Source organism: Ambystoma mexicanum, chromosome 2q (assembly GCF_040938575.1).
Source record: "Ambystoma mexicanum isolate Mex_15411 chromosome 2q, UKY_AmexF1_1, whole genome shotgun sequence".
NCBI lineage: Eukaryota > Metazoa > Chordata > Amphibia > Caudata > Ambystomatidae > Ambystoma > Ambystoma mexicanum.
In genome coordinates, this window is record NC_090924.1 from 101,642,535 (window position 1) to 101,669,920 (window position 27,386).

A 27,386-nucleotide genomic window follows, 5' to 3' on the forward strand; every position below is an offset into this window, starting at 1 on the left:
TTCTAGTTCCTTGAGGATGGTGAACAGTTTCCTCATGCTCGAGTTGGCATTAGAGATACGTTTATTGTATGAGTTGCGCTTGGCCAGGTAAATTTCCTTTTTATATTGGGTGGAGATTGCCGATAATTTGTTTTTATTGACTTCTGAGGGGATTATCCTCCATGCCGTCTCGCAGCTTCGCTTGAGTAATCGTAGATCCTTTAGTTCGGGGGTGAACCATTTGTTTAAGTGGGATTTAGGTTTACTCGGTCTAAGTTTTAGAGGGGCGATGTTGTCGAGGGTGGTGAGCATGATTTTGTTGTACTCATCAATGAGAGTTTCAGGGTCTAATTGATCCGCTAATAGGTTGAGAGTGGGTAGGATCGCAGGAATCACTTTATCCTTGATGATGCTCTTTTTATTTCTTGTTGGGCATGGCGGGGCCATGGTGGGTATTGGCGAGAGTGGTCTGGAAGTGGATAGTTTGAAGGACAAGAAGTGGTGGTCTGTCCAGGGTTGTGGGACGATGGCTTTGATATTGGTGGTGCAGTTGTAATCTGCTAGCCAGTCGAGGGTTCTCCCTTTGATATGAGTGGGTTTGAGGGTTTTTTGAGTTATGCCCAGATCAGAGAGAATATTGACAATGTTGGTGGCTTTTTTGTCTAGGGGTTCATTGCAACCGAAGTTAAAGTCCCCTAGGACAAGTATTTGTGAAGAGATTTAGAGGTTGTTCGAGAGTAGCTTGTGGATATCCTCCTCAAAGGTCCCAATGGGTCCGGTGGTCTGTAAATGAGGTGGATAGTCAGTCAATTCCAAAGATTGTCTGTCTCTGCGGAATAACGCCCTGAAACAGGCAGACAATTTCCAAAGCATATCAGATTACTGGTGTTACCTGGTGTCAATTGTCAACTTCTTTTTCCATGCCCTGATCCTATGTCTCACACTTCTCCTCCTCCCCTTCCCCAGGCACATTTCCCCTTCCCTCTCCCCTCCACTTGCATGTTCTCAGTGTCACCTGGCCTAGTAAGATCGTTGTCTTGTCCTCCCTTGTTCCCCTCACTTGCCTCGTTGTGCCTTGAAACACTTGTGGATAGGCACGCTATAAATAAAATATATCATATCATATCATAAGGACAGTGGGGCAGGAGGCAACAATATCCCAGCCCACAGTGGCAAGAAGGAGGGCCGCAGCAAGGAAGACTGGGATTCGAGAAGCAAGAGGAGGAGGTCTTGGACCCGGGGGGTGGGTTCTGACCATCCCAATATTGGAATTGTTTGAGGTGAGGGCCTTTCGCAAGGGAATGCAGGAGCAGATCTGCAGTGGGGTATGATTATCGACCACAGCAGGGCCCGAACGATTAGGGTATTCGCAACCGGGTCAAGGATATCAGACCAAGGGTATTCCCAGCGGCAACATCAAACATCACCAACAGCCTCAAGCATCTGACATTAAAGTGCAGCATCTGCCACAGCAGCAGCAGAGTGGTGCTGCACTGGTGAGCTGGACGCCAAGTGGTGTTACTGCTCCATTTGGAGGAACTGCAATGTTAGGGGTAACCCCTTCTTGTTCTCTGGAATGAACACATACCCTGATTAGGACAGCCCACAGAGAGCAATCGCGTGTCTGGTCTTGTCGACGACCATCCACCCTGAATAAGAACCAAGAAGTTCATATTCATGGTGGCCTCTGGTGCAACTTAATCATGTATCATGGAAGGAAATGTTCCATTAGTAGGAAAATATCTTGACATGCAGGGATTCTCTGGGGCTATTTCCAAGGTTCCATACACTGAGGAGCTGGACGTAAAGGTGGGAGGGAAGGTAGTGCATGTGCCCTTACTATATTTAAAAAAATTCCCCTGTCAATTTACTGGGCAGGGAACTGCTCAGCAAGTTAAACATGACTATATACTTTACAGATCATGGTATAGTCTGCACCACACCTGGGATGTTGCGCTGTAAGGGTGATGTTGATAATACACATAATGACAAGGGAGGTGGTGGTCCGCAGGATTCCCGTAGAACCGGACATGTTTATCTACGGTATAACAGTGCTTTTGGAGGTGGTGCCCCATATTGCCAAACAGTGTTGGCGAGTGCCCACTGATTTTATCTTTCGTCCAGCAGTGTCACCGTAGGTGGTCGTGGGAATAACATTGTCGCTGGATTTGCAGGGTTTGTTGGTTTCCGACAAGAGGGTTGTCATGTTAGGAATTGACAGGGATGGATATGAGTAGCGCAGAGCTTTGTGTCGATTCAACGGTACAGTTAAAGGAAATGACGGATGACTAATTGTTTGAAAATAACAACAAAGATGGGGAAATAATACTAAAGATCTGTATCTCCTGTGACATAATAATACAGTGCCGAAGAGTGCAGTGCCCCCTGATGGCAGTATTAACTCCACCCTTGTTTTTTGACAAAGACTTACAGCACGTACCTTCACAGTTGTGGGCTACAAATCCACATAATATAGGGTTTCTGAAAGACGTAACCCCCATGAGCCTAACAATGAAGCCAGGTGAAGTGCTGCCCAGGGTAAGACAATATCCATTATCGAGGGAGGCAGAGGGGGGTATTAGAAGACAATACAGGCCCTACTGGACCAGAGTATCATCATGCCATCTACGTCCCCATGGACCATGGCAATATACCCTGTTCAAAAATCAACAGGGGGCAATTAGAGAATGATTTAAGACTTGTGCTCCCTAAATGACGTGGTACAGAAAGAATATCCAGTTGTTCCAAATCCTGTGACAAGTTTATGTAGCATCCCCAGAGAAGCCACATATTTCACTGTAGTGGACTTGAAAAATGCATTCTTCTCGATTCCACTCCATCCTGAGTCAAGGTACCTCAAAGCATTTACACAGGGCCAGATGCAGTTAGAGCATACTAGGTTATATCAGGGGTACTGCGAGAGCCCGAGCATATTTAACAGAATATTGCATGCTGATCTAGGGAATATTCAAGTGCCAGGTACGATTATCCAGTACGTGGACAATCTGCTAGTGTGTAGTGACAGTGAACAGCACTGCCGAAGGGATTCCATTGCACTCCTACAATTGCTGGCCTATAAGGCGTACAAGGTTGACAAGGCCTAGTTACAATATTGTCGACAGGAAGTGCTTTATCTGGGGCAGTTCATATTAGTGAACCGTAAAAGAATACTACCTGCCTCATCAGTACGCGCCACTACTCCCAGACTCGCCTCAGTTAAAGAAATGCAAAGGTTTCTGGGACTGCATAACTACTGCAGGGCCTGGATTCTAGATTATGCAGCATACACAAGGCCACTTTTACAGACCCTTAGGGAAGCACAAAAAACGAAGGACCACAAGTTACACTGGACGACAGACATAATCAAACAGTTTGACGACTTAAAATAAGTTATTAGCTCGGCACCGGTGCTGGCCACCTCAGATTACACGCAGGAATTTTATTTGTTTTCACATTCAGATGGCCAGCTCATGACAGCAATATTGACTCAGAAGTGCACTATCCGTCACAAGCCATTGGCCTATTACAGCGGCACTTTGGACACAGTGATGCAAGGGCAGTTTGCGTGCAAACAAGCATTAGCATCTGCTGCTTTTGCAATAGAGAAACGTTCTACAATTGTAATGGTCACGTTGTATGTGGAACATTCTTTGTTTGCCATTTTAGAAAGGTCAAAATCTACTCTGACTACACATAGATCTTTGGCCTACGAGATCCTCATTTCTAAACCCCATATTCATGTGGTTAGATACAAAATAGTGAACCCTGCCACCTTTTTAATGGACATGCCTACTACAGAGGACTTAATGACGCACAAGGGGGAGGAGGACAACATTCCCAAAGCAAGGTACTGTGCATTGATAGAGGGTGAAGTACTTTTTGTTGACGCGTCTTCCAGAATTCATCAGGAGGTTGGTCAAAGACAGAAAGGGGCAGCAGTGGTACAACTTGAGGAAGGAGAATATAAAATGGTGGTCATGTAAAGGTTGCCCATGTATTATTCTGCACAAGCCTATGCAGCCCACTGTGCCTACTTGATTCTAGCACTGGCAGCCTACTGTGCATATATCCCACCAGACTAAACGAGTGCACTTTTAGACCAACTCCTAGATTATACCTCTACTTAGAATGTGCCATATAACACACTATTCCACATCTGAGCCTCACAGCCCATAGCCTATTAACCTTCACATGTCTACTGCTCACTAGCCACCTAACATCGAGCAGTATCCTCCCTATAGCGCTTAAGAAAGTTCCACACAACTCCACCATTACCTCCCCAGCCACCACTATTGGTATGGAACACCCACATCCGAGTCCTTCAAGTGGGCTCCAAAACAATCCATGCAGTATAGTCCTCAGAAATTCTAGACTCAGCGCAAGACTCTCGAAACTACATGAGCCCTTGACCAGAATCTTACCTCCCACCAACAAGAGATCGTTAGCTCAGAAAGCTAATATCACTCCCCTCAATACCCCAAGGCAACCGACCACTCCTACCAAAATAGAACCTTCCCATTCTACTACAGTGCCCCCTTAAAGGAGGACTAATCAATGCCAGATCCCTAACTGCACATGCTACAGATATCTGTGGCCTGATCTTGGTCGAGAATTTGGACTTTCTCACCATCACAGAGTCCTGGTTGCAATCCCGGATGGTTAAAGTATACTGAGACAGAACAGAACAAATATGCAAGGCAGCGGCATTGCCATCATCGCCAAGACCAGCCTAGGCATGAGAACCACACCCACTATAGTCGCTGAATCATGCAAATCGCTCACCATCAAACTTCCCCTAGTTAACTCCCAGATTTCTCTTCAGGCTTGACTACTGTAACAGCCTCCTTTTTAAATCTACCTGCATTTACTCTCCATCCTCTGCAACTCATCTAGAACAGAACTGCAAGACTTGTCCTTGGCCTCATGCCCAGGCATCATATCTCTACAGCACTTAAGAAAGTGGAGAAAGTGAGCTTCTGGGGGAAGGAGAGGAAAGGAAGAATAACTCTGAGGTGGTGCAGTTGGTAGTTTGACTTCTCAGAGATGTTGGAAATGTGAGGAGAGAAGGAAAGTGTGGAGTCGAAGAAAACCCTGAGGTTCTTAGCCTCACAGGTGGGAGCAGGGATAGGGCCAAGGGAGGCCAGCCAGAGAGTGGCAGAAAAAAGGGTTGCAGGTGTGCCGATGAGGATGATCTCTGTCTTAAGGGGATTCAGGCAGAGATCATTTGCTGCACACCACTCTTGAAATGCAGATAGACAGTCTGGGATGAGAGAAGGTGAAGAGGTGGCACAGGGGAGCCTGAAGGCAAGCTGGGTGTCATCTGCATAGCACTGAAGTTGGAGCAGAGAGCAGCAATGCGGTGGGCGAGAGGAGTCAGGCATTGGTTGAACAACCAGGGAGAAAGGTTAGACCCCTTGGGAACACCACATGTGGAGAGAGATAGAGGAGAGATAGAGGAGAGGTAGGACCCAGAAGAGAGTGGACTTGTCTGGACACCTTGTCAGGGGAGAAAAAAGTAAAGTCAAAGCAAGGGAGGGGGGTGGCCCTAACAGGGCCAATAGAAGAGGAGAGTGTGGAGGGAGAAGTAGTAGAAGTCGAAAGGGTGGACAGGATGTCCTGGGTTTTAGAGATGAAGTGAGAAGGCAGTGCTGTGCAGAGGGCCTGGGAAGGGACAGGAGAAGTAGAGACTATAGCAGGATTGGACAGTTCCTTGCAGATTTTAAAGAGTTCGGCTGAGTTATTTGATGCGCTTGAGATGGGGAATTGGATGTGAGCTCTCTTCTTAGTAAGGACAGAAAGTCGATATTGCCTTTGGATCAGTTTCTCACAGGATGTACAGGATGCCAACCATTTCCTCTCAGCCGCCCTACACTTGCGTTTAAGGGTGAGTAGGTCTGAGTCGTACCATGAGTTGCATTGATTTTAGGCTTCATGCGGATCCTCATGACAGAGATAGCAGAGTGGAGCATGGGGATGGCTGTGTCACGGTGTGAGTCAGCCAGAGATACAAGAGGGGGAGAGAAAGATGCGGCGAAAGCCCCAACTGACTGAGGAGGTGGGTGGCAGTTTGGGATAGGATTGGCCTGGGGGTAGTGAGAGAGAGATGGGAGGAGAAGAGAGAGTTGTTGCTCCAGGAGAGAGGAGTGGTGAGAGGGTTAGAGAGGGGGAGGTCTGAGGTCCCCAAGGAGGAGGAATTGAGTGGTAGAGGTCAGGAGCGAGGAAGAGAGGACCAGGTGGCCGGTAGATAGTAGTCATTGTGAGAGAGTTGCCACGAGAGAGAGAAAGCCTACAGACCAGGCATTCAAAGGAGGTGTAGGCCTGCATAGGGATGATATTGACAGGGATCCACTGCGGGAAGACCAAGACTACACCCCCACTGGAGTGGTTGGATCTGGGCATGGAGAGGACCTTGTAGCCATCAGGGAGGAGAGTGTCAAAGCTTGTGACAGAGCTGGCCGTGAACCATGTCTAGATTAGACCGAAGACATCGAAGTCAAGTTCTACCAGGAGACAGCAGATGTCAGATGAGTGTTTCATAGCTGAGCAAGAATTAAGAGTGGCGAGGTGGAGAAGGTTGCCATCCTTAAAAGACTTCCAGGGAGGGGTACTGAACAGAGGTACTCCTTGCGAAGTTGAAGAAGGAGCCAGAGAGAGGGCGGAAGAGGTAGGAGGAGAGGGCAAGGCAGCCGAGGAGGAGGAGAATGACAAGAGAAGTGAAAGAGAGTGGAGGTAAGGAAGTCGAAGAAGGGAGAGAAGGGACAGCAGGAGAGGAAAGGAAATTCTGGGGCACTCTAACCTTCACACACACATTTCACTCACTCCCCTTCACACCATCCGGCTCCAAGGTCACCATCCTTATTTTGAACTATAATGCATCCCTCCCAGCACCTTGTTACATAAATCACATGATTGTTGCTTCAACAATGTGCCTAGTCCATCCTCTTTGAACATATCAGGGCTTGTTACTTTGGGGTTGACGGTCAAAGGGCACCTTGTGCCACAGAATTCAGAGATCTTAAGTTTTATTCAGTTAAATGGGCTATAACTCGTGGTCGGCTGGGGATGGGCCAGATTATGCTTTGACCAGTGTGAGATAACATACACACGAAGGCACCAGTCGAGGCACCAGTCTGTGATCGCGGCCTTGTAGGGAACATTCCACTTGAACATCTTTGCAACACTGTTAGAACAATCACTAGGCGTTGTCGTGGTTGGGAGTGTGGGCTGTCCTCTTGCGAGCTCGGTCATGGCTGAAGATTTTCCTTGTCTCGTAATATGGGCCTAGTGTATGCAATGGTGCATTTACTGCACAGGCCTTCCCTTTTCCCTGTATTTACTAATATCTATGCAAAAATAGCAATGCTGCTTGCGCTTTATGCTGGCTTTTCTGGATAAACTATGTTTAGTAATATTGGAATAAAGTCCTTTTGTATTGGGATGTGGTCCTCTCACCGTCCCCCGACACCCCCCAGGCCCATCATAGTGCTTCAAATGCATCTTACCGCACTCTAAAGCACCTAGAGGGGGTAGGGCGGGGCTGCCCCATTCCCAGCAGCTTTCCTATATATATCAATAAGTCGTTGGCATAGAGCATCACTCAATCCTCAAAGCCCGCTGGCCATCTGCAATCACCACCAATGAGCCCAGTCTAAACAACTTCACTAGGGGCTTGATTACCAGTGCAAAGGGAGAGCCTTCAGTGGTCATCGCTTTATGTTACCCCTCTAAAGCACAAACGTATGGGATATAATGCCTTTGACTCTCATTCTGGCTAGTAGCTGATTGTGGAGAAGTCACACCCAGCCCAAATATTCCCCTCTGAACTCCATGTTATCTTACAGCGTGAACATGAAACTCCCTCCCAATAAGTCAAAAGCCTGCTCTGGATTGGGAGACAAACCACTGAACAGGCAGGTGAGTTTGTCTGCAGTCCTCAGGGCCAAGTACATCCTATGTAGATGGCATTAGGTCAATCTCTCCTGTATAATCCTGTTGTGGACCTAGTGGATTAAGTCCCAAATGACCTTCAAGAGCCAGTGCAACAGAACCCGAGACAACATCAAAGCATCTCTATTTAACTGGAAGATGGTGCATACTGTACGAAACACATGGTGGCAACATTAAAGACAGACACAAGTGATCACAGTTCAAGGGTGTTTATTAAACTATATAATGGGAGAGAAAAACACCTAATCTAAACCTAAATCTAAGATGGGAGCAAGCAACGACCGTCAAATAATAATAAGGCAGTACTAGAGGCATCTTGTGAAATAAAAAGGGCTTTTACAAAATAAAATATTGCCAATCCTTACAACTACGTTACAAAATATTGTGGGATAATGTTCTCAAGAAATGAAAGAAGTGTTCACCAAATGATAAGTCAGGATGGTATGGCTGGGTCTCCCTTCCCCACGTTTTTAGCATGAAACAAGGCAGGATTTTTGAGCACAGCAAACTCCTGGGCCTCGACAGCACGAGGTTACAGTTCCTTTCAGCATGAGGTTACAGTTCCTTTCAACGATGGCAGGACCATCGGTGGCCAAGTATCTTTCCTGCAAAAGGCTCTTGCCTTAGAAGGCCTGCTGTACCAAAGACAACAAACAAAGGTTCCTTTAGTAATCTTTCACGTTGGACGATTGCCAAACTAAAGTTCCTTTAATAATCTTTCATGTTGTGGGCAATTGCTCCTCGCCCCTTGTATCCCGCTCTGATCCATAATCTTTCACGTTAGCCTCCCTCAATCGATTTCAGTCAAAATGTATCACTCAGCAATTTCAATGTCTTTTGAACCAACATTCCATTGTGGGCATTCCTCATCCGGGTTCACACTTGTCTTTGCAGTGTTCATGGGTATATCACTATTTACCCTCAATTTGCAGGCACTGTCGGGTTCAAATTTGCCATCTTCACAGCTCAATCAGTTTTCTCCCATGTGTCAAAGACTTCCGAGTGTACGAGGGGTTTTGCTCGACCTTCGTAGGACTACTTTGACACTTCACACTAGACTCTCCTAAGGCCTCTAGGTCTTTGTAATTTCAACAAAACAACACAACCCAAAAGGGTTTCAGTCAGAGTTCTTTGAATGAGCGCCCCGCGACGCCTGAGCACTCTACTTCTGAACTTTTTACTAGGATTTATTTAAAGATCAAGTACACAAGTCCTTCGTTCAACAAGGTTGCCGCCTGCAACCTTGGGCCCAGCATAGTTTGGTTTTACTCTCTGTCTTCTCCGACTCAGCGGCTGTGCTAAACTGTTGGAGTTTGTTGTCTCAGGAGTCAAGGACGACACCACAGCGGCAAGAATGTTTCCCCGCTATCGGCGTGGTACGGCCCCATGTGCCATTGACACCTGTCACACGCCAGCTCGACTTCCCGGTCTTCTGATGTCCCTTTGGGAGGCTTCGCGAGTCTGAGTTGAAAAGGGCAAGGGCAATTCCCTCCTCCTCGTCCCCCCAGGTCTCTCTGCCTTTCTCCTCCGTTTGAACTGCCGGTCCGGAATAGCTGCTTCCTCATGCGTTCGGCCTTGCTCGAAGTTCCGCCTTTTATCCATGTGGGGAAGGGAAAGGACCGTCAGGTGTGCATAGTTATTGTCAATTGCCTGACTGTGCCTGACCCTTGTGTTGGCACATGTCAGGTAAACAGCTTGGGTATTAGTCCATTGTCTATCACGGTGTAGGAAAGTGTTTGTGTTGGAAAAGGGGGGAGGGGTAGAACCTCTCAATAGCCTGCAGGGTAGGATCGGGGAAAGGTGTTATAGGGAAGGGGGTACTGCATCTCACCCGTCGATGTCCCACTTCCACTGCCTGAGGACCCCTCATTCAGGTGATCCTCCTGTTATGATCCTCCCCCCAGGAACTGGATCCAATAGATATGGCCATGTCCTGTCCACCTGGACAACAGATCCCCGGGGATTAGCGGGTGAGACTACTAAGAGGAAAGATAAAGTTGAGGACTCAGACTTTTTTGCACCCCGCATGACGCCAGTTAAACAAGGTTCCAGGTTTCCAGACCCTCCTTGCCCTCAAGGGATCCAGTGATGGTGACTCTGGAACATATGGAGAAAACAATGTCTCATAATACCATGTGCAGAACACCAACGGTTTACCTTTCTCCAGGATTACCTCTGTTGTAGCCTCCCTAAGATCTCCTTTCAAAATACCCTCCTCCCTGCCCTTTCCGAACATTTACAGCATGGCCTTTGTTTAATTGGCACTTTCATAACTCCATTGGGAACCAGTTTATACCAGGAGTTTTTGAATTAGCCATTTAGTCAATTCCATTCTCTATTTCATTTTATGTCATTTGCCCCTCCAATAATTGCCTCTGAGACTCATTTAGTCTTTCACTGAGGAGATCATCCATAAATTCTCAGAGTCCATCTTGCTGCTTTCTCTCCTTACTGTGTACAACCCCTAATAATATTCTATGACTCTTGCCCAAAGTCTTTTTTCATCACCATTAGCTGGCCTGTGGCCTCCCTCACACCAACCACAAATCTAGCTGTTTTGTCCATATGTGCCAATCATGGAAGGAGCCTCCCCGATGTATTCATAAATTGGCATATGCTGCTGCTTGTTACCCAAAATCACTGTTTTGGGGAGTACAATGCCATTCTCCTAACCTCTTCTGTGACCTATGAATTTTCCCAAATTCCACTACTAAATAGGTCCTTAATGTCTCCTAATCTTTGCTTTTGCTGTTTTTCACCAGGCCCATTCCCTTCCTACCAATGACCGCTTTGTAGGCTTCCATTAACATCGCCTTTTCTAGCAGTTGCCAAGCAATGAATCTCCAGATGTAGCCATCCGTTGAGGTTGACCTTTTAACTGTAAAATATAATGAGGTGGGGAGGGCGTGGTTATCTGCCTGCAAAATGGCCACTCTTCCCTAGTACCCTGAAGTTCAGCAGCACTGTTACTCACATTATAGCAGCATCAAGAGACTTGCAGTGGATACCACCAAGAACCAGAAGAAGAACAGCAGTGCGCCCCACCCCACCCAGGGCATTCCCAGCACTGGTTCTGAGGCCGTAAGCGAAGGCAGAGGCACCATGCATAACGGTCAGCTGCTGCAGGGGCTGCTGTTAAGTGGTAATTATATTGTGCCTCCTTAGTATTTATATTGGCCGAAGCCTATTCGTGCTACATGGAAAACCGTGTTGCAAAGTTCCAATTTTTGGGTTAACTTCACCACCATTTTAAGATTCATCCGCCATTTTGATTTCTACTTGTGTGTTCTTCGTTCTAAAATGGTGGACTATGTTTTCGACTTGCAACCAAGCCTTCCGACCTTTGAGTTCTGTTAATGTTTAGGCTGTCCAAGAGCCAACTGTTTAGACTAAGCAATGAGAACTTGTGCTTCATATGAACTGTCATTTAAGTGTTGTCTGCGCTCACAAAACTCATCCTTGTATAAACATTGGGACAATGAAGAACAATGAAGAACAAACCTCGAGCGTATGCTTTAGCTGAACTACATTGTGAAGTAACTTGGAACAAGGCTTACCGCCGGATCCGAAAACACTATTGTGTCTGAATGGAAATGGAAACCTATGTAATCCTTTGCATAATATTGCATAATCTGTATGTGAACTAGGCATGAACTCTAGAGCACGAATTATTAACGTGAAGAGAGGCTGGACAATATTACAAAATTGTATAAATACACAAATGTTTAGATGTTCAGCTCTCTCTCACCTCTCCTTGTCGGCTGGTACACACAGCAAGTTGTTGGGAGCCAGATAGCTATCTGTTTTGCTTTGTAGACTGTACAGTAATAAAAAATCTGTGAATCTTTTTAGAAAGTGATTGGTGTATTTCCTTTGTGGTACTCAGCCTCGATATTTCTTTGATCTTTCAGATGGCGCCCGAATAGGGACCCTCAAGATTGATGCCACCTCGTTGAAGAGTTGATGCGGCTATCGGACCGGGATCGGACGGTGAGAAAAGGGGCCTCTTTTTGGATGAGACAAGACACCTCAACAGTACTGCACGATCCGATCCCTGGACGGTGAACTCGCGGTCCAAGACGGCATCTTGACGAGGATCCATATATCGAGGCGGGCAGTTTTGCCGAAAATCACCAACCACAAGGGTCCTTTGTAATCCAATTGGACCTCCCTTTGTCCTTTGAATCAGGTGAGTCGTGCCTCGATTCCTAAGTATCCTGATATTTGGTTGTAGTATTGTACTCGCGAGCACAATTGACACCAGGTAACACCAGTAATCTGATATGCCTGGGAAATTGTCTGCCTGTTTTAGGGCGTTATTCCGCAGAGACAGACAATCTTTGGAATTTTGCTGACCGGCACCACAGGAGGGTTCGCCGGCATGTACTATGTACTGTAAGTACGGCATTGGTAGTATAGTATTCAATGATATTTGGCACAGACAAACTAGACATGCTCCTGAAATTCAGTGGCCAGTCAATGGTAGTTTTGAGATTGCTTGGATAGAGTATTTAGAATCCATATTGTTAAAGAAAAAAGCTAGAACTGCAGCATTTGATGTAATACAAAATTGGAAAAAGGAAGCTATGCAGCAACGTAAGAGTAAAGAGAAGCATGCACATCGTCACATGTCAAATTCTGAAAAGGCATTATTGTACGTTCAACAAAAACAGTCAGAGTCTGTTAGAAACATGATAGAGCTTTTCAACTTGGTATACAGAAAATATATCCGTCTAAAGAGTTTCATGTCTCAGATGAACTAATTGATAAATTCTTAAATGAATGTAGGCCTGGTGCCACTGTACCTCCTCTGTATGTACCTCTTCCTGCTGTCTTACCTCTTTCTGCTGTCGTTCCTCCTCCCGTAGCAATTCCTGTTCTTCCTGTTGCTCCTCCACCGCCAGTTATTGCTCTGCTTCCTGTTGTTGTTCCTCCGCTTGTACCTCCACCTTTACCGATTGTTACTGTTCCAGTAGTTCAGTCTTTATTGCCAGTAGTAGTGTCTCCACTACATGTTGTGCAGGATTTATCAACTCTCTCTATCCCAAGTGATTCTGCTCCACTTGTAGCTGATAAAGGAGCGAGTGCTGAATCAAAAGTTGTAACGCGGGAACACAGTTTCTAAAGAGAAGAGGAGAGGTTTGAATGCATGGGATAAGCAATGTATAGAGAAAGGTGAACAATCTACTGTCTTAGTTACACTCTCTAATCTAGAAAGTATTTCCGATAAGAATGTCTTTATTGAGGGGATGGGGATATATTTGGGTGTAATGTGGAATAGATTGACGGACACAGATGTCCCACAAGGGTTGAGGGATTCGAATGTTTTAGCTTATTCAAGGGATACTGCGGAGAAAGTACATGAGCATGTCGAGAGGGTTTTTGAGTTTAGAAGGAAGTTAGAACAGTTACAGGATGATGAAATAGATGGTGATAGTTTGGACGCTTTTTACGTGCAGAAACGGTTCCTTCCTCCTTGTAAGTCAATGAGTGAAGAAGTGTGAATTTGCACGAGGGATGCACTTAGATGGATTTTAGATATGTCGATATCTCCCGTAGAAGTATATGATACGTATAGTCTGTATACTCCAGAAATGCAGAGGAAGGTGTTACAGGTAATGGTAGAATACCTGCAGGATGAATGTATAAAGAAAAAGGTTTCTTGTCCCGCAGAATTATTGAATATTTATAAAAGAGCTTTTGCGTCTGATACTGCTTCCACCACCTTAGTGCTCGATTTGGCTCTGTTGCTTAGTAAACGTTCAGAGTTGCCTACTCATCAGTTACCTATGAGAGAGGTTCCTCTGACATTTATTCCCAAAGTTGAGATTCCGGGTAATGTTGCTACAGGTGCAGCAGCCTATGATATTGAAGCTCACTACATATCACAGTTTGTTTACTTCCTGTTCTCAAGACAGGAAGTGAATACTATTAGACAGTCGATTCCAGACATAAGGAAGAATCCAACAGGGTTTTACAAAGAAATAGAATCTGTTCTGCATTCGTCAGTTTTCACTTTGGGTGATATAGATTTGTTGTTTCCTGTAATCCTACCTGCTGATTTATGGAAACAGATTAGGACTGTAGATGATCCAGAAGGGTTAGGTGACACATGGGTTAACCTGGTTAGGCTAGATGGAAAAAGGAAAGCTGGTGAAAGACCACCACAAGTGATACTGACTTTGCCAGATAGAATAGTGACAAAATTGAAGACTTTGATCCCAGAGAGAAGGATTGTTTGGGACAAACTCACTGCTTGTACCCAAGGAAAATCTAAAGGTGCTACCGAATTCTTTAATCGGTTCGAACAAGTATTCTCAGATTTTAGCATACAGGATTTAAGCACAGAGTCAGGGAAAAGATTGTTCGTGGATAAGTTTGTGCGTGGATTGTTGCCTGATATCCAGTCACAAATTATGAGTTCCGAGAGTGCTTGGCAAGCTAAATCACAGTCCGAAGTATTGCATATGGCTCAGTATTACGAGAATAGAGTCAATAATGAGAAAGAAAGGATTGAAAAGAAAAGGGGAGATCTTAAAACCAAGGTGTTATTGCAAAAGATGTTTAGAGGGCCTAGAGGTGGAACTACACAGTTTCGAGGTCAGTTTGTTCCACAAAGTAATGTGCCGTTGGGTCCTGTACAAGCAAACCAATGTGCTTACTGCAGACAAGAGGGTCATTGGCGAGCACAATGCCTGATCCTTCAGCAAAGGTCGAATAACACATATGGTGTCATGGGTAGACGATCCAGAGGCCGCCCTGGGGTAGAGGGCCCTGGTAGAAGCCAGTTCTCTCAAAATTCTCAGTCTTTCTCGCAAGATAATCAGCAACCTAGCGTAGATAGCAGAAATATTTTTGATAATCCTTTAACTGCCTATCTTTCTGAAGATCTTGTCTTCGATGATATATTGTTTTTTAGGACAACCCGAAGCAGGGTCTGGAACCGACGCCTATTCCCGTTAATCAGAAAGGTCCCTACGTTGAGATGATGGTGGGGAATAGGAAGCATCTATTTTTGATAGATACAGGAGCACAGAAGTGTTGCATTGATAATTCACGTGTTCCAGACATTCCACTGTCAGGGCAGAATAACGTTTCTGTAGGGTTTTATGGTATGCCATTGGTTAGTCCGGTTTATCTGCCGGTACAGATTTCACTGTGGCCATTCACGGATCACTGTCCGTTTCTTCTGACAACGCACTGTGGAGAGAATTTGTTGGGGTTGAATCTGTTGAAGGAATTAAATGCGGTAATTAATTGTTCTTCGAATGGAGTGCGTTGGACGATTTCACCACAGCAATTTTCTGGCTCACAGTTTTTGACTAGACCTTTGCTGCCAGAATGTAGTGAAGTTCCGGCGTGTTTATGGGCGATTGACGACAATGATGTTGGTATTTTGCAAATTGAGCCTGTTAAAATTGTTTTGAAACCAGGAGTTAAGTTGCCACAAATTCCACAATATAACATTTCAGTTAATGGTGAGCAAGCTTTGAAGTGTATAGTTTCCGACTTTGTACATCGTGGAGTAATTGAAGAAATTGCAGAAAGTTTGTGCAATAACCCGATTTTACCGGTGTATAAGAAAGGGGATAATGCAATTCCTTTCTGTTTCATTATCGATTTACACGCTATCAATAAGTTTATTGCTCCACAATTTCCAATTGTGCCTGATGTAACGACGATACTAACAATGATTCCAGCTTCTGCTACTCATTTCAGTGTGGTGGATCTTAAGAATGTCTTCTTTAGCATTCCCATACACGTGGATAGTAGATATTTGTTCGCGTTCACCCTAGGGGGACGCTCGTTTACATTCACCCGTACACCACAAGGGTACACAGGGAGTCTGAGCATTTATAGTAGGTCTCTGAAAGAGCAGCTCATTACACTTGAGTTGCCTTCTACTTGTGCATTACTACAGTATGTTGACAACCTTCTCTTAGCTGCAGACTCAGAAAGTGCTTGCTAGGAAGGCACTGTGTTATTGCTCATTCATTTAGCAAAGCATGGGCATAAAGCTTCATTGAAAAAGTTTCAGTATTGTCGACTGGAGGTCGCCTATTTAGGCTATCTCCTGTCAAAGGAGGGAAGAAGATTGACACCTGAATGAATTAAAAGCATGTCTGCCATGTCTGTCCCAAATACACAGAAGGAAGTCAGAGCCTTGATAGGAATGGCTTCTTACTGTAGACAATGGATCCCTAATGTCTTACTAGGGATCAAACCAATGTTGGCATTGACAAAGATTGGCATTCTTTGCAACTACCGTGGAACTTGGAACACCAGAAAGCAGCACCAGTTTTGGGCACACCAAATTATAAAAAGGCCTTCGAGTTGTATGTGCATGAACGTGATGTGCTTTGGCTGTGATAACACAGGAACATGGGGGAAGAATAGACTGTGCGGTTATTTTTCCTCCACACTTGATCCTGTTGCATGCGCTTTGCCGAGATGTTTGAAAGCTGTCGCTGCTGCTGCTGCATCTGTAAAGCAGAGTGAGGGCATGGTTTTAGGTCATACCTTAACCGTGATGGTACCTCACTCTGTGGATGTTCTATTAAACAGAACGCAAACTCAACACCTTACTTCCGCACGATTAACAAGATATGAACTGATTCTATTTGCACCGCATATCCAAATTAAAAGGTGTTGCATATTGAATCCGGCTGAATTGTTACCTCTTCCTGCAAGATATTGCTTGCAGTGATGAAATGTCACATGTCTGCCTTTATACCACAGAACAAGACACTAAAGGCAGGATTGATTTAAAAGATATACCTCTGAATGATCCACAAGGGGAGCTGTTTTGCAATGGCTCCTGCTTCAAACTTCCGGATGGTACATCCACTGCTGCTTATTCCATCACTTCATTAAGCACGATCGTGGAAACCAAGAGAATCTCGCATAACTCCGTGCAGGCCGCAGAGAGTATTGCACTGACTCGAGCTTATGAACTTTTCGAAGGGCTTAGAGTGAATATATTTACTGACAGCCAGTATGCCTTTGGGGTGGTTCACAACTTCGGTAGAATATGGGCAGAACGAGGTTTCTTGACCTCACACGGAATGAAAATCCAACATGGCACCTTGATAGTTCAGCTACTCTCAGCACTTGTGCCTCCTACTCAACTAGCAATCATGAAGTGCTCATCACATCAGAAAGTAGTAGATGATGTAGGGAAAGGGAACACTTTTGCTGACAGGATAGCTAAACAGACTGCTACTGGTTTATACTCAGAAATGTATGTTACAAAGGAAGCCACAAACACTTGTATAGTAGATGAAGGGATTGACTCGATAAAGAATATCCAAGCTGATGCCACTCAAGAGGAACTTAAACACTGGGCTGAGGGTTTGGCAATGTTGGACGAGGAAGGATGTTGGGTAGACAGTTCAAAGGGAATATGGATGCTACCCGATGCATTTGTAACCGCCATGATCACAATGGCCCAGGGTCCCACTCACATATGTGCTAGGAAAATCTGCAAAAGGCTAGAATCTGTCTGGGTGAATGTTAACATCTCAAAAACTGCTGAGCGTTTCGTCCAGAATTGTATGGTTTGCTTACAGCATAATGCAGGGAAGGGTACAACGACACCAAGGGGTAGTTTTGGTCCCCCCTCTGTGCCTTTTCAAGTAATTGATTTCAACTTCATCGAGATGGAGCGCTGTAATAATTACAAATATGTCTTGGTAGTCATTTGTGCCTTTAGCAAATGGGTTGAAGCCTTCCCTGTGAAAGATGCTACAGCAATGACAATGGCGAAAACCATGCATAAGGAATATTTTGCTAGGTTTGGTTTGCCGAGGGTCATCTGGTCGGATAATGGTCCACATTTTATCGCTGCTGTTATTCTGCAAGTAAGCGCGGGATTATCGATCAATAAACGGTTCCATTTGGCTACACACACTCAAAGTGCTGGACTTGCAGAACGCCATAATGGTATCTTGAAGAATAAAATTGCCATGGTCTGTGCTAGTAGTAATTTGAAATGGCCAAATGCTTTACCTATAGCACTACTGTCCAAGCGGACAACCCCACACACTAGAACTGGACTCTCCCCTTATGAAATTATAATGGGGAGACCAGCTAACATTTGGAGTTTGCCAAAACCAAAGAAATTGAAGGATGTAGAGCATTTGCTTCTTTCTGAATACTTTAATCAGTTAACTCAAAACTTGTATTTGATTTATCAACAGGTGCGAGAAGCCCTCCCAGTTAAATATGAGGGGCCAGGTCACAGAATTCGACCCGGTGACTGGGTGCTCACGAAGTCATTTGAGAGAGCATCCAGCCTCGCAACGCGCTGGTGAGGATCGTTTCAGGTGCTGTTAGCCACACAGACTGCTGTACGAGTAGCTGGCAGACGGCATTGGATACACGCTACACACATCAAGAGGATACCTTTCCCTTTGCCACACGATGGAGAAGAAAAGAAGGAAACTACTTGCTCTGTTTCTGGTGATCAATCGGTTCTTGAACAACATCAAGGGTATTTTGGAGACTCTTCCTGAGCCTGTGGGGCCTGGGGCGACTGCTGCTTTGTCTCTGAATTCTTCTTCCGATCTTTCTGCACCCATCCATCAGGAAGCAACGACACATTGTTCACAGATCGCGCAGTACCTGGAGTCTTAAGGTATCTAAATGTGCATATCTTTTCATTGTACATTGTTTTTCCTTTTCCACGGCACTAGACTTACAGCACAGCATGGCTGTGCCTACAGGAAACGACTGTTGAGCTCATCCTTTGCCACTTTTGCACTGAAACATAAGTACGTGGCAGGGACCGGCAAAAGTTATCTTCAATCAAGATCATGTGGTCAGGAGATCACCAGCAAACGAACTACAGTGTTTTTTCGCAGAAACTTTTCGGGAAAAGAGCTTTGAGGAACAATGCCTGTCGCTATCTCTACTCATACGGAGCAACCGATCGATTGTGTGGCTAACAAAGACATTGGACAGAAAAATACATGGTCCCTGAGGACGTATTGTTTTCTTGTAATTATGTTAACCGGTCTGACAGTAGTAATTGCTCTTGGGTTTTGGTACATTGAAGAGGTGCGCCCACTTGAAACTTTTATACCCATTGGGAGTGTTCCCACTATGTCTACACCTTTCGTGCATCTGCACACTCTATCTCCTCGGGATTGCCAACACATTCTGCCTGAGGACGTATTGTTTTCTTGTAATTATGTTAACCGGTCTGACAGTAGTAATTGCTCTTGGGTTTTGGTACATTGAAGAGGTGCGCCCACTTGAAACTTTTATACCCACTGGGAGTGTTCCCACTATGTCTACACCTTTCATGCAATTTTGAATAGAATTAATTGCTGGATCTGTTCGCATTTGCCACAACATAGGGAAAAAAGGTTGAGCTGGTATAGTCATCCTTTGCCTCTAACTACTGCATGCTATGCCTCTCTAAGGGCACTATTCTTTGGTCGTTGGAACGACAGCATCTCAGGGAATTTTGACGGGACTAATTTAAATGAGTTCGAAAGGCGAGTCCTGACGCCTCTGGGATGCTCTCATTTTGCAAATAGGAGCAAGCTTAATGTTGCTTCTACTAGGCCTTGCGATAGACTTTCTAGACCTTTCCTAACGCTAATTTCTTTCAAGATGGCTCCCATAGGCAACCGGGATGCTACTCCTCCTTCCTGTACTATCAATCACAGCCCCAACTCTGTCTCCTTCTGCATACAAAGGAATGGTTCTCAGTCAATGGGTACTTTTGAGGGTTGTACCAATATTGTGAATTTGACTAGTGAGGAAAGACCTCTGTATGTAGGTGATCCTGTTTCTTTTGTTTGTGGAAATGAAGCTTATCCTTGGTTACCTAGGGATTGGCAGGGTACTTGTTATTTGGGTATCTTGCTACCAGGGGTATATGTAGCTAGCATCTCTGAGGTCTCTAGGGCACATCCAAAGCGGGACGAGAACGGTGATACTCTGTAACGCTCACCTGATTCCCGTAGAGGCGCCGGTCTTGACTGGGCGTATACCGTATCTTCAAAGGTGATGTGTAACACACGGCTGGCTCTTTGGGCTGGACCTCTGTGCACTGTATGTCTGACTCGAAGGGTAAGATGTCTGCAGATAGAAAATATGGGATTAAGGAACTGGGTTATTGAATGTCTCTCTCTTCTTCCCTTTCTCTTCTCCTGTAGAACCCCAAAGGTTAACGCTCTCACCTTAGGTAAGTGAACGCCGTGCTCTCCATCTGCCTCGGGGCAGGGTGCTGTAACCAGTTTCTTCACTGGATAAGGGGAGCAGGCCTCTTGACTTCAGAGGACTGCTGTCCGTCGTTTACTGCACGAACGGTAAGTTTCGAGTAATTCTAATGTCTTTAAAGTCTTTAGTAATGATGTTTCTTGTTTTGCAGGGTTCCGGCGATGGCAGATGACGGGCTGAAGTGAGTTGAAGATGGAGCCCGTGTGATGAATAGAAGCGCCTGGAAGCACGTAAGTAAGCGCTTGTTGCCTGCTTCACGATGCGCTCTAACTGTCTTTTTATTTTGCAGGTACAAGTTCGGAGCGGCTGCAGGGTGCCGGAATACCCACTGGGTTAGATGTGGAAAGGAGTAATGGCACGTGAGTATTAAAATTCCCCAATGTCTTTAAACGCACCTTGTTTTGTCTTTCAGATGCGGGATGCAGCGCCGAAGGCCTCCGGAGCGTGCGAAGAGTTGGTAAGCTTTTGTCTTTCAGATGCCGGAATGCAGTGTGAAGACCTCCGGAGCGCACGAAGAGTAGGTAAGCCTTTGTCTTTCAGATGCCGGAATGCAGCGCGAGGCGTTGGTGACAACCGATGGACCAGGTAAGTGAAGAGCTGTCACTGAAGACCGTAATGCTAACCTGTTCTTTCTTGTCTTTATAGGTGTTGCTGAAGACTGGATTCAGGATGGTAAGCCTTTTTCCTTAGGCCCAGGATCAGATGCAGAAGACACGATGAGCGTTCTGCTGCAGAGGATGCAGAATAACGCAAAGCAAGATTCATCCATCGGGTGTGGTTTAAATAGGCTCCTGTAGTGCTTAGGTGTCTCCTTCCACAGCCACGCCTAGGTAAGAAAAGAGTTCCTGCTTTCCAGAAGAGTTCCAGTGTTCTGAATCTAGGGAGTGGCTCCTGCCCCACCCAACAGGAAAAGTAGTTCCAAACAGAAGAGGATCAGAGGCTCAACTGGCAGGCAAGTAAGCAGCATGGTCTGCTGCAGGTAAGTCCACCCAAGCATTATGAGCCCGGCGCTTCCAGCGCTTCCAGCGCTGGGACTGGGCATATTTATGAGCCTGGTGCCACTGGCACCAGGACTGGGTCCAAAAGGTCCCAATTGGGACTGGTTGGCACTCGGAACCTGGGTTATGGATCTGCTTCCAAGGGAGTTGGGAAAACCCTGACCTTTTGGAAGCAGAGATCATGACATACTCCTTCACAAGTCATGGGCGATGTAGTGAAATCCTTTGTGTCATTTTGGGGGCAGATCATGAATTGCGAGGATATTAGGAACTAACAAGAGTATTGGAGGGAACAATCAACCGGACCACCGATATACTCTTCAACATGACACTAGAACAAAAGGCAATTAGATTAGTGGCTCTACAGAACCGGATGGTGTTAGACGTCAACCTGGCTGAGCTTGGTGGAGAATGTAATTTGGTGGGCTCTGCTTGTTGCGTTTTCGTACCTGACTCCTCCCCTACCATATTCAAGGCAATACAAAATCTGCACATCCTAAGTACAGAAGTACATGTTCCCGAGGGAAACTGGGATCTTGGTACTTAGTCCTGGGACTTTTTACGGTCTCGGGGATGGGAACTCTTTTCAGTCTTAATGGTAATACCTTGGTATTCTGTTGTTCTGTTGTTGTTGCATACAATGTCTTCTTGCCATATGTTCGATGTTAGGAGGATGTTGTGCGCAAACGGTAGGAACATTAGGATCAAAAATACACACACCTGAAAAAATGACTAATGTTTTTGTAATGAAGGATATAACTGTTAAGGATTTAATGGCAATTGATGTATCTGATGAATGTGATTCAGGATGTACGGACATTGAAATGTGGAGTTACGAGTAAAGCGAATATTTTTAGTAAGGCTCTTGGCTTAGGCCAAAAGGAGGGTTTATTAAAGGATAATTATATTCTGCCTCCTTAGTATTTATATTGGCCTAAGCCTATTCGCGCTACACGGAAAACCGCGTTGCAAAGTTCCGATTTTTGGGTTAACTTCGCCGCCATTTTAAGATTCATCCACCATTTTGATTTCTACTTGTGTGTTCTTCATCCTAAAATGGTGGACTATGTTTTCGACTTGCAACCAAGCCTTCCGACCTTTGAGTTCTGTTAATGTTTAGGCTGTCCGAGAGCCGAGTGTTTAGACTAAGCAATGAGACCTTGTGCTTCATATGAACTGTTGTTTAAGTGTTGTCTGCGCTCACAAAACTCATCCTTGTATAAACATTGGGATAATGAAGAACAAACCTCGAGCGTATGCTTTAGCTGAACTACATTGTGAAGTAACTTGGAACAAGGCTTACCGTGGGATCCGAGAACATACATCACTATTGTGTCTTTATGGAAATGCAAACTTATGTAATCCTTTGCATAATATTGTATAATCTGTTTGTGAACTAGGCACGAACTCTAGACCACGAATTATTAACGTGAAGAGAGGCTGGACAATATTACACAAATTGTATAAAAGCACAAATGTTTAGATGTTCAGCTCTCTCTCACCTCTCCTTGTCAGCTGGTAAACACTGCGAGGTGTTGGAAGCCAAATAGCTATCTGTTTTGCTTGTAGACTCACCAGTAATAAAAGATCTGTGAATCCTTTTAGCCCTTGATTGGTGTATTTCCTTTGTGGTACTCAGCCTCGATATTTCTTTGTTCTTTCACTGCAACTACAGACAAGGGGAGCGCATCACTGTCGGGGATAGGTCCTCCGCTCTTGTCCTCTGACCAACAGATTGACAAGGGCTCTATGTCCGGAAGCATCATTTTGAGCTGATCCTGTCCCGAGGCTCAATGCAGGGAGAGTAAAAGGACACCACTTCCGTCTCTCTTCTTTGTCCATGCCCTTTCCAGTCTGCATAGCGTGGCAGCCATCTTGGAAAGGGGAAGTTATAACCCTTTTTATTCATGAAGTAGGATCTCTAGGCAAGCTTGGAACGGATACACGCTATCCAGGATTGACTGACTGCATTTTGGGGAGGCACTCAAACTAGTATTCCCAGAGGGATAAACGTGGAGTGCATAATTGTGTTTGATTAAATCTTCGCATTTCAAAGCTTACAAAGATGGTTGAAGTGGAATTGTCAGGTTTGCTGGGCCTCTACCTACAAATATTGCCCAGAAGCTATGGCAAGGAGACTGACGGAATGTCTAACTCCATAACATAGGGTCGGATCGTCGATTGAGTGCCCCTAACGGAGCAGAACCAGCAGGGTCTTGCCACACTGTGCTCTGGTAACCCACAATATGACTGCAACGAAAACTAAGAGGAAAGATAAAGTTGAGTACTCAGACTTTTTTGCACCCCACGTGATGCCAGTTAAACAGGGTTCCAGGGTTCCAGACCCTCCTCTCCCTCAAGAGATCCAGTGATGGTGACTCTGGGACATATTGAGAAAACAATGTCTCGCATGAAGGGTACATTTGACAAGCTGAATGAGAAAGTGGCGCAATTGGAATCCAGGGCTTCCTACGTAGTGCAACGAACCACAGAGTTTGATCAACACTGCACTCATATGATTCCGAATGTGGATCGCCTGGCAAAGGAGATGGAAGCAGTGGTCAAAGACCATAGGACCATGGAATGTAGGCTTGAGTACCTGAGAATGTGACCCTAGATAAGCAAATCAGGGTTATTGGTCTCCAAGTTTGCATGGAGGGTGATGATCCAATCTCTTTTCATGCGGACTGGCTCCTGGAGATGCTGGCCTTGGAGATTGAAGATGATCCGATCTATATATAAAAGTGCTATAGGATCAAGAGTGGTACTGAAGATAAAGGGCAAGATTCCCAGGTGGGCCCAACTCTTATAATTAAAGTTTCTGATGCCAGAGATAAAGAAATAATGCTGAAGGCCACAAATATAAAGGGTTCCCTCGATTACCAACATCATACAATCCTGCTCTTCTCTGATTTGGCACCAGCAACCAAAAAGAGAAGGAGGGTCCTGAACTCACTTAAGAGATTCTTTCTTGCACGTGGGACGTGGGGTGAAGGCAGGGTTATTGTGGCCGGCCAAGCTTCGAGTTACCTGGAAAGGGAAACAGTACATTTTTTGGCACTCCGACAGAGCAGAGGAGTTGTAGAAATGTATCCCTGTTGAGGATGATGTTGATGTGGAAAAGGGGTGAACCTATGGGTGTTACTCTTGTTCAAAAGAGATTTATCTAAGAAAGGTGTTTAAGGAGTTAAGCTTTAAGAGACGAGCTTAAGGGCTGGAATGATAAACAGAATTGTATGTATTTGGCCTGTTGGAGCGGGGTTGGGATGTCCTATTAGTCATGGGGTGGCCTATGCAACCGCAGGGAGGGGCTGCGTACGGCACTATGAGTACAGAGGTTTGGAATGTGGTGTGTAGTTGGTAGGTGTCTTTGTGTGCCTTAGTATACCTTCCAATTAGTTTTAGTCATCAGAGCCCAGAGAAGTTGGTGTTCTGGAGGAACTCGTCACTACTCCCCCGCCTCCATCTTAACAAAGAGGGCTATCAGCAGAGGCCCATTTAAGGTACTGTGCTGTGGGTGGTTCACACTATAATGGGAGTTTCCATGTTGTGAACTTTGCTCTAGTTTTTGTTCATATGGTAAAATCCCATAATCATATTTATAAAAACAATATATATAATGGGGTGTAATCAGAAAGCCCACACAGTAGCAATCCAGCCTCCAAGGTCCTATGTTGATCTTTACATCGGAGCAATACAAAATGTAGCCTTGAGAATGTTGAGTGGGCAGTCAAACAGAGCAAGAACTCCTTATCCCCCTGGTGTCTCAGCACTAGGCACCCTGGAATCCCATGGCATCAACTAAACTAGCAAGTCTGATAGGTCCAGCCCCCAGTTGACCACTTCCCCGTGACCTGTCCAGTGTACGGCTCATGATGGCATTGAGGTCACCTTCTAGGATCACCAGCGTGGCAAGGAGGCAAGCCCTAACTGCATCCACTCTGACAGTGAGTGGAGTTGGAGGCACATAGATGTTTATGAATACATACCATTCTTTCCCTACATAGCATGAGAGCGTATCTGAACCCCCCCCCCACTTAAATCTCTCTATGTGACCTTGACCGGAAATGGCAGGGATTGCATTAGCAGATTAGCAGGATGCAACTAATCCCCCTCACCCCACCCCCGGTGTCCGGAGCTCCTTGCCAAATATGCATGCAACACCATTCCATAAGGGGATTGTAACAAAGCCGCTTGTCAGTTCCTGGGGCCTTAGTGGCTTGACCAGCAGTGCTGGGTACCTCCCCAGAGAGAGGACAATGGGCCTACTGGTGGAGTGAAGAAGATCCCCTGGTCACCCTCACTGGGCACCCATATAAAAGCAATGGGTCAGTGAAAGAATGCATTCCTACAGCCCTCCCCCCAAGTGAGAGTGCCTAACGCTTCCTCTATCCAGATCCAAAATCTCAGAAAAAGAAAGCAAATAGATTGGTTTATCAGCAGTCGGTTTAACACACATCATACTGTTCAAATGTATACTGCTACGGTTGCAACACATCCCATTGTAGAACAGAAGTAATATCAAAGGATCAGAGTGATGCTCCCAAGCCCTCAAAGCCTGTGTGTGATTCAATGTTGCAGTTTGCAGTTTTATGGCAGTATGTTTATCTGTGAATGATGCAAGCTTATTAATCCATTGAATACAATTAGAGTGTTATAAATGTACTAAGAGCTAGAAACCTTGTCACATCCAGCATGGTTAGTGAGACTGTGAAGGGATTTACCAGCACTAGGTCTACACGCTGGGGAAACAGGGGATCCGTGTCCCTTCCAGGCAGTGCTATGAAGTACCAGGAAACAGGAAGTGGATTCCAAGATGATAAAGTCTTGGCCCAGCCCCATAAGTCCAAAACAAGTTTATCTGAGCCCCTCCCAGGCAACACATACCACCCAGCACCTCTCAAAAGCCCTCGCCCAAGCAGAGGAAAAAAGCCCCAAAAACCCAAAGCCCCCAGTCAGTCAGTGTGGGTATTTGGAGTAGAAGCTGGAAACCAGATCAAGGAGATAAGTGTTTATTTATAGACAGTTGGAGGAGAGACTAGTAGCCTGCTTAGGGGCCAGAGGACTGGAGAGGTCCAGGTGACTGAGCCATACTTTACCCTGCTAGTAGGAGGAGAAACCCAGGAGACCAGATTTACGATCCCAGACAGTTGCAGCATGAGGGAATTAGTGGGGCAGTGGTGGCCAAAGAGGGAGACACTAGCAAGGAAGAGGGTGGTGTTAAAAAGAGTAGTGTCTCAGCAGGGTGAATCAGGTGTCCAGATGGGTGAAGATCTTGAGGGTGACAGAAGTGAGGGGAAGATGATGCTCAGACGAGTGAATAAGGTGCCCAAAGGGGTGAAGCTCTTGAGGGTGAGAGTAGTGCAGATGAGAGAGTTACTCAGAGGAGTGAAGAAAGTGAAGACAGTGGAATCAGTTTCCAAAGGGTGTGAAGAAGATGAGGATAATGACAATAGTGAAGAAGGTAGGATAAAGAAGTAAGACTGGGCGTATGCAGGCCAGAGGTGATTACAGAAGGAGAGAGGTATGAGTAGAAGAGACAGGAAGTGTATAGAGGTACGGACAGTATAATATACCATTGAAGGGTGGAAAAGGGAGTGTGAAAGAGAAGAGGAAAGTGAGAGGAAAGAGGTGGGGGAGGAATGCCCAGAGTAAAAAAAAGCTGAGAGATGAAACCATAGAAGGTGAGGAGGGGAAGAAGTGGATGGTAGAGTGGTTTAAGGCGATTGAGGTGAATAGGAGATATAACAGAGCACTAGGGATCAAGGTTGGTGTTACAAGCCACAGAGTAGACAGCAAAATAGTTGGTCTCTCTCGACCTAGCTTGGTTCCCCTGGCCCCATCCAAGACTATGGGAGTTGCCATGGTCTCAACTCAGGATCCTCCCTCTCTTGACCCCAGACTGTGTAATTTCCACTATAGTCGCCCATCTGTAGTAGACTGTGGGGAACCAGAAGAAGGAGAAGAATCAATCATTGTCCAACAAAGATAGGTCTAAAAGGAGAAAGGGGGGAAAAAGAGAGCCATCCCTGTGAACCCATTAACAGCTGAGGATTGGCAAGGTGTTCAAAGACTTTGTTAGGTACCTCCTTATATTGCCAGAGCCAGAGACTGGGTTTTGATTCCACCACATTTCTGAAGAGGGGCCCCGGAACAGAGACTTTTGTTTCAAGCTTTCAGTTTGAAGCACTGTATCCCTCCACTAAGGGAACCCTGGAACCTCATAAGGCT